This window comes from Adiantum capillus-veneris, chromosome 8 (assembly GCF_014529385.1).
Source record: "Adiantum capillus-veneris isolate H3 chromosome 8, ASM1452938v2, whole genome shotgun sequence".
Lineage (NCBI taxonomy): Eukaryota > Viridiplantae > Streptophyta > Polypodiopsida > Polypodiales > Pteridaceae > Adiantum > Adiantum capillus-veneris.
The window spans coordinates 43,854,630-43,862,837 of record NC_140938.1 but is presented as its reverse complement, the minus strand read 5'-3'; positions in this window follow the sequence as shown (position 1 = coordinate 43,862,837).

Genomic DNA, 8,208 nt, shown 5'->3' with positions numbered 1-8,208 from the left:
ATGATGACCATGCAATTGAACTTCTTCTAGGAAGTTCACCGTCTAATAAACCTTCTTATAGAGTCTCTCAAGATCAACAAGAGGAGATTATGTGGCAAGTGATGAGTTAGTTGAGAAGGGCATGGTTAGGCCTAGCTCATCTCCATTTTGCACACATCGTATGTATGTTGACTATAGAGCTCTAAATAGGATCACTGTCAAGAATAGGTTTCCCGTTCCACAGGTAGAAGACCTATTTGATAAGCTACAAGGGTCCCACTACTTCAGTAGGATGGACCTAAAAAGTAGATATCATCAAATAAGGATAGTTGATCAAACATTGTAAAGACCGCATTTCGCACTACGTTTGGTCTTTACGAATATATTGTCATGCCTTTTGGCTTGACCAATGCACCAGCCACATTCAACTGCTTGATGGAGAAGCTATTCAGGCCTCACCGAACCTTTATTGGAGTGTTCTTTGATGATATTATCATCTACCCTAATTCATTAGTTGAACACAAGCAACACCTCCAGGTAATATTTCAAGCTCTAAGAGAGAATAAAATTTATGTTAATCGAAAGAAAAGTGAATTTTTCTTCCAAGAGATTCAGTATTTTAGGTCACATTATCTCTCAAGATGGCATCCAAATGGATCCATCAAAATTAGAGTTAATAAAAGAATGGCCTAAACCAAGGAATCTTCATGAACTAAGAAGCTTTATAGGTATGTGTACATATGATAGATGCTTCATAGAAAAGTTCTTACAAATTGCAGGACCATTACATGACCTAACAAAGAAAAACGTTAGGTATACATGGTTTGCCAAGGAGAACAATGCTTTTCAAAAGCTTAAATAAAAGCTTATCTCTCAACCTGTGCTTACACTACCTGATCTCTCAAAGCCATTTGAGGTCCAATGTGATGCTTGTGGTAATTTCCTTGGAGCTGTTTTGCTCCAAGAAGGGCATGCCATAGCCTATGAAAGTCGAAGGCTTGACCCTGTTGAGCAAGCTCTAGGCATATATGAAAAGGAACTCCTCGCAGTTCTACATGCCTTAGACTCATGGAAGCACTATTTATTGGGGACTCCTTTCATTCTACGAACGGATCACCAAAGTCTTAAGTACTTCATGACACAGACCAAGCTCTCTGATGAACAAATGAGGTGGGAAAATTTCCTTTCGCAATTCCATATTCATATTGCTCACATTGCTGGCAAGCATAATCAAGTAGCTAATGCACTCTCGAGATGATCGAGAGTGAATGCGGTTTCCATAGCAACTCACAATGATCTCAATTTCAGCCCTTGCACTAGGGAAGAAAGAGGAACCATTTACTTTACAATATGGTTATCTTATCTATGGCAATAGACTATGCGTTACTAACCACTCCGTGAGAAAGTAATGTATGAATCTCATGCTCCTCCTTGTGCAGGGCATAGAGTGATTCAGTCTACCCTAAAACGGATTGAAACATATTTCTATTGGCCTACCATGAAAGAAAACATACAGGAGTATGTTTCTAAATGTGTGGTATGCCAAAAGAGAAGTTTGATAGAGGGAAACAACCTGGATTGCTTCAACCTTTGACAATCCCTAATTCACCATGGGAGAGCATATCCATGGATTATATCTTTGGATTGCCTAAGTATATCCATGGAAATACGGGTATATGGACGATAGTAGACAGGTTTAATAAACAAGCTCATTTTATACCTGTTAAAAAGACTACCAAAGCCCATCAAATGGCAACCCTCTTCATTTCACGAATCTTCAAGTACCATGGCTTGCCAATGTCCATAGTGTCGGATAGAGATCCTAGAATGACCAATAATTTTTGGAAGGGTCTCTTTGAGAATTTAGGGACAAGGCTAAACTTCTCTTCGGCCTATCACCCGCAAACGGATGGCCAAAGTGAAATAGCTAACCTAACAATTCTTGATCAACTAAAAGCCTATGTAACGGAAGTAGATAAAAGATCCCAATGGGTGAAGTACTTACCCTTAGTGGAGTATGCTTACAACAACACTGTACATACTTCCATGGGAAAAGCACCTTTCGAGGTAATCGAAGTAAGATCAAAAAGTCCCCTGCTACTTAAGGTACACGGGAGGATCTTTGTTGCAGATGAGTATAGTCGAGACCTATAAGAATCTTTCCAAAAGATTAAGGATGTTATCTCTATCTCACAGCCAAGGCAAAAAGCTGCTGCTGATAAGCACAAAAGAACCAGGCCTTTAAAGAAAATGATTGGGTCTTACTCAAATTTCCCAAGGCTCAATTAAGGCACATGATGGGCAAGAATCCTACGGGAAACCAAAAGTACTATGCTAAGTTAGCAAAAAGGTACTATGGTCCCTTCCAAATTCTTAGGCCAATCAATGAGATGGCCTATCAATTCAAGTTGCCCAACCATTGGATCATACACAATGCTTTCCATGTGAGCCTACTAAAGCCTTACAAAGGAGAGCCACCTCAAGAACCAACTATTGAAGACCTACTGGGGATCGAGGACCAAGAAGAGGTGTTGCATCCCAAGTCCATTCTCTAACATGAAGACAAGGTACTAAGAGGCGGTAAGACTATCCAACAATAGCTTATTAAGTTTAAGAATTATCCTTTTGAATATGCTAGATGGATGCAAGGCATACAACTAAAGGAGAACCTAAACCTTTTCAATGCTTAGAATGCTTCCCTAGAGTAACCAAATGTACAAACGTTAAAAATGAACAACGTTTTTGTCTTATAAGACTCTCTTTTTATTTATTGTGCACAAAAATGAAGTAGTATGCATGCTTAGATCAAGTTTGCGGAGACGAAATCTCCCAAACACCAAGTAGAGCTTGTCACTCTACTATGGAAGATTGATAGGACTAATATGTAGACATGTTTGTGGTAGCTTAGGCTCTCAAGCGCCAAATGGACTAGTCATCCATTCTGGAACGATGTCATAGAGTAACATAGGGATCCTCTACCCACTAGAAAAAGGACTAATGAATATGTTGTATCTTCTCTACCCCAAAGTCGAGGACGACTATGATTTCAAGAGAGAGGTAATATCATAATAACTAATATCTAATTCTCCTAACTGATCTTCTCATGTTAAACTAATCATTTAATATGGGGAAGTGCTAGAGGAGAAAAGGCTAGAATATTGGTTAAGCTGGCAGACCGGCCACAGTAGGGATCCAAAGGAGGGAGAAAAGGGATCCAAAGGGGGGGCCATCTACAAAAGAGCAAGGTGCAACAATGGGCTTAAAAGACCCTAAGGTTCAGCCCATTAAGACTTCCAAAATGCTAAGGTTCCAAAATTCAAAGGTTGTGTCCAAAGGTCAAAAGCCTAGGAAGATTGGATGCTTTGTGTGTGCTCAAATAGTCTTTATGCATCCCTACATAGGAGGGGGCGAGTCCTAGAGGTAGGAGATGAGAAAGAAACACACACACACACACACACACACACACACACACACACACACACACACACACACACACACACACACACACACACACACACACACACACACACACACTCACAAACTCCTTTACACAAAGGGAAAGAGGGACACATGTCAATTCCCTAGCCCAAATGCCCACAAGGTGTACTCAAATCCTATTGGATGGCCATGGAGGTGTACCAATGAGAATTAGGCTAGAGTAAATCTAGTTTAATTAATTCAAAACACTTAATAAAAGAACCAATAAGAACTAAGCTCTCTAGAAGACTATTGGACAGTCTCCCAAGGGGTCCAATGAGCATTCAATAGCCCAATGGCTTGCCTGATTCCTATTGGCCAGGAGACAAAGGGGTCCAATGAGAGTTTAGTTGCATTAATTAATTACCTAAATCTCTCACAAAAGGGGAAAGGGGGACACATGTCAGAAGGCTATCACTTATGCTGCTTAAATTTCATTGGCTAAGCCTGGCATGGGCCAATAGGGTGTGAGCATGAGAAAATAGCAAGAGGGGTCAACCGAGAGAGAGAGAGAGAGAGAGAGAGAGAGAGAGAGAGAGAGAGAGAGAGAGAGAGAGGGCTGATTTTTCAAGGGCATTATTGCATACACACTGTCTGGAGTAAGAAAACTCTCTCTCTCTCTCTCTCCTTCTCAAGCTTTAATGGAAAGCTTATCACCTACTCCAAGCTTGTGAGAAGGGAGGCCTGCACCAACAACTCTTCACTTTAGGATGCAAATCCAACCAAGAGCCAAGATTCAATGCATACTCATCTCCTCTACCATGCTAATTACTAAGCTAAGCTATGTTGATATGAGTGATTATGTGAGGAGATGTACATATTTCTCGTAAGACTACTCCTTTTTTCTCTCAATCTACTCTCATACCACGCTAGCTCTCACCATCTTCGAAGGTGTGTGAGGTCTTGGGTCTGAGACCGTGAGGGAATTGATGTTGTGTTTAATAAGTGTTTTGCTTAGTGCTTGAATTTTTCATCTTCATTGCACTAGCTAGTATTGAAGGAACACAAAAATAATTGTATTGTAAAATGTCTCTCTTACAAAGCTTTTTGGAGGGGGTACCGGGGAGGGGGGACCGGCTCCATGTAAATCCGGCCTCAATTGTTGTCAATAGCTTAATTTCTCTCTCTTTTGAAGTATTGTTCATGCTATCTAACTAGGTGTTATACTTTTGTTGCTCTCTCCACCACCCAATCACTCTTGTTATTATCATTAGGAATGTATTCTAATGAAATGCTCACTAGGTTCATGCTATTTTCTGCTACACACAAGTTACTAGGCCATTAAATGTTATAGTTTTCCTATGTTGGTACATAGGCCAAGCTGATCTCTCCTACTAAGAGCCTCTCCCTGACATAGTGGTAATGCACCTCAATGTGCATTATGTGAGCATGAAAAACTGGGTTCCTCGCAACTGCCAATGCGCTCTGACTGTCAGTGTAGATAGTGTTGACAGTGTCCTGTCCAACATCCAAATCATCCATAAGGCGTCTAAGCCATACACACTCAACCATAGCTGTGAAGACTGCCTTGTACTCAGCCTCACAACTAGAAGTGGCCACAGTAGGTTGCTTCTTTCTCAACCATGATATACATGAATTGCCAAGCATGAAACAAAGACCAGTTGTGGACACTTGCCTATCAAAACAACCAGCCCAGTCTGAGTTCGAAAAAGCTTGTAAGTCTGGTGGCAATGACCCCCCCTTGGGATAAAACAAGCCAAGATGTAAAGTGCCACTCAAGTAGCGAAAAATCTTCTTGACATCTTGCCAATTCTTAGACCCTGGGCTATGCATAAATCTGATGACCTGTGAGACTACAAATTGAATATCCGACCTCATGTTGCATACATAAATGAGGCATCCACCAACAACAGTTTGGTAAAGAGTGACATTTGCAGGATCATTAGAATCATGAAGACTCAATTTCAAACCTGTTTCCATGGGAGTGGCAATAGGTTTGCAATCCTCAAGTCCAAACTTACATAGCAGTGTCTCTATGTAACTTTTCTGACACAAGGCAATGCCACCATCACACAGCTTAAATTGTATACCCAAGTAATGATGCAACCGCCCCAAATCTTTCATCTTGAAAGTAGCATTCAAATCGGTCTTAAATTCAGCAATCCACATTCACAATTCGAATAAGCTGAAGATTCAAATCCTTAATTTGATTATTTTGTCCAAAACAACTTGCTTAAGAGCATCATTAAGTTCACAACAATAAGATATATGCAAATTGTCTTCAACTTGAACCTGAGAAAACTCCACCATCATTGATGCCTTCTCTTATTGAAGTATAGGAAACCGCTTCATTTGCCGCAACCATATTTGAATACCTCTCATTCTCCAACTCTAATGAAAGATTTTTTATCATCTCCGCTTGAGAAATAACAAGACTTTGAAATTCAGCAAATTCAGGCACATAATTCTTTGCAAATTACCAATTTTCTATTCAAGGACCTACATTATAGAACTTTGTAAATCAGGAACCTTCGACATCAAAACTTGCAATTCAAGGACTTGAAATTCAAGATCCTTGTCTTCACAACTTGAATAACTCATATCCAGTCTTGGAAATTGGCTTCCAGTATTCAAGACTCCAAAAAATGCTCCTCATCAACACAAACACCTTCCAGACTGTCACTTGTGGGATACTCCTCATTAAGATACATCAAAAACTGATTCATCACATCATCTCATCATCAACACACATTATGTGTTCATCTATCTTCATCTCTTCCACTTCAATACACTCTAATCTGATGTCTCCATGAATTTCAACCTCTTCAAGATTGATGTCCAAGGCTAGTATATGGATTTGTATGGGAGTTGCTGGCTTCTCTAGATCACCCCCATTTGGATTCCCTTCTTCTCAATCACCAATTCTTCTTTTGGGTAACTTGCCTTCTCTTCCTACAAAGAGGTGAGTGTTTTTATGTGAGGTTTGGGGCTAGTTGACAATCTTCTTGGCTCTTGAGTTATTCTTGACTTCCTCCTTCCTCCTTCCTCCATCGTCTTTTGGACTTCATCTCTCTTGCTTTGAACAATATCTCCTTCTCAACCAACTCCTTCTCTTCAATAGTTTATAAAACATAAACTCACGACGTGCGAAAGTTTCAAATGAACTTAAGAAGAGTAAGTGTGGAGGAAAAATAATATGGAAATTGGAATAGAGTAGATTGTATTAAGCTAAGTGCCAACGCGTTTCGACCGTGTCAAGGTCTCATCAGGGCAAGGAAATACAATCTAGCTTCTGGGTTTATATAGAGATGTATAAGTGGTTTGGAGTGAAGTAGGTTAGGTAGAGTAGGTAGAGTTCAAACATCTATGTAAGGAGTAAAAGGTACTGAGGGTTGCTTTCAAGGGGTAGGTAGATTTTGAATAACTATGTAAGGAGGCTAGGTACTGAGGGTTTCTTTCATTGGTTTATGATGAAGAGACTTTAGAATCACCTTTCAAAATTCAATGTTTGAACATTAAAGTTTGAAATGCGATCTTCAAGGCTAGATGTGATCTCTACCCACTTATAGTGGTCATTTAAGTATGTTTCCAAACTTTTGTAAGGGCAAGAAAGGGTTAGAAAAAGAAGCTTGCAGGTGGTATTTTTCATAGGGCTATGAGAGGTTGGTTTTAGGCGGGGCAAAGAATGACGGCCAAGTATGAAGTCCAAATATAAGAATGGAGGGTAAGAGAGCAAGTATATTTTAGGCAATAGTTTGTATAAGAAGGTTAAGGTCAAAGTTTGAAAGGCTAGACAAGACTTTAAGGAAGGTAGCTAGAGTTAGGTAATACTTGAGCAAGGATAAAGAGCTTGTCAAAGGGATTTAGGTATTTACAACTTGATTTTCAAGAGGTATGGTTTGGAGATTAAAGGAAGGGAAAGAGACATTAGTAAGCAAAAGTGCGAGGATCCAAGATCTTAGGCCATTAAGGGCGACAAAGGAGAGAGGAGGGGCGGCCGTTGGGGGGTGGTGGCATCAATAGTGGTAAGGGCTAGGGGAAGCATAAAGTTCTTTTGGCAAGGTTCTATGCAAAACAAGCTATGGCATCAAGTCTATACAAAGAGTTATCATAATGAGAAGATTTAGAAGTAGTAAAGGCTATTAAGCAACCTGGAAAATTAGACCGTTTTTGAGGTGACGAATTAAAGTAGCTTCACTAGAAAGCATTGATTGGGTGTCTTCTTTGGAGGGTGTAGTTTTATGGTTTGTTCAAGCGCTTTCATAGTTTCTTGTACTCCACCTTCAATCTTCGAGCTATGGCCCCAAAAGAAAAAGGGACATGAGTGTAACTATTGTTGAAATTGGTTCTTCAAGAGGAAAAGGTGATTTTGAGAAGGGTTATGAAGTGAAATAGCCTAATAGATTTGTGGGTGATGAAGGCTAGGTTGGCCAAGAATGCAAACAGTAAGGGCAACAAATACTTTGTCAGGTAAGAAAAAGACCCAAACAAAGCTTAAAAGGAGGGGGTATAGGGTTTCAAGTAGTTTAGTGAATCCTCTCTTGGATTGGTAGAAGGAAGCAAGCTAATAGTAGAAGGGTGTGAGGGCTATGTCATGAATGATTGGAGAGGCTATAGCAAGCCAAAACAATGGATGGTTGTGGAGAAGGTTCAAAATCTGAGAGCAACGATTGAGATGGCAAGGAACCCAAGCCTCTAGTCTAGGTTTACTAGGAAGCACATCCCATGTGTGTTCTTCAACATCCTTGTCTTTGTGCTGCAGGATGTCGGAGATAGGTGGTAGCACTACCA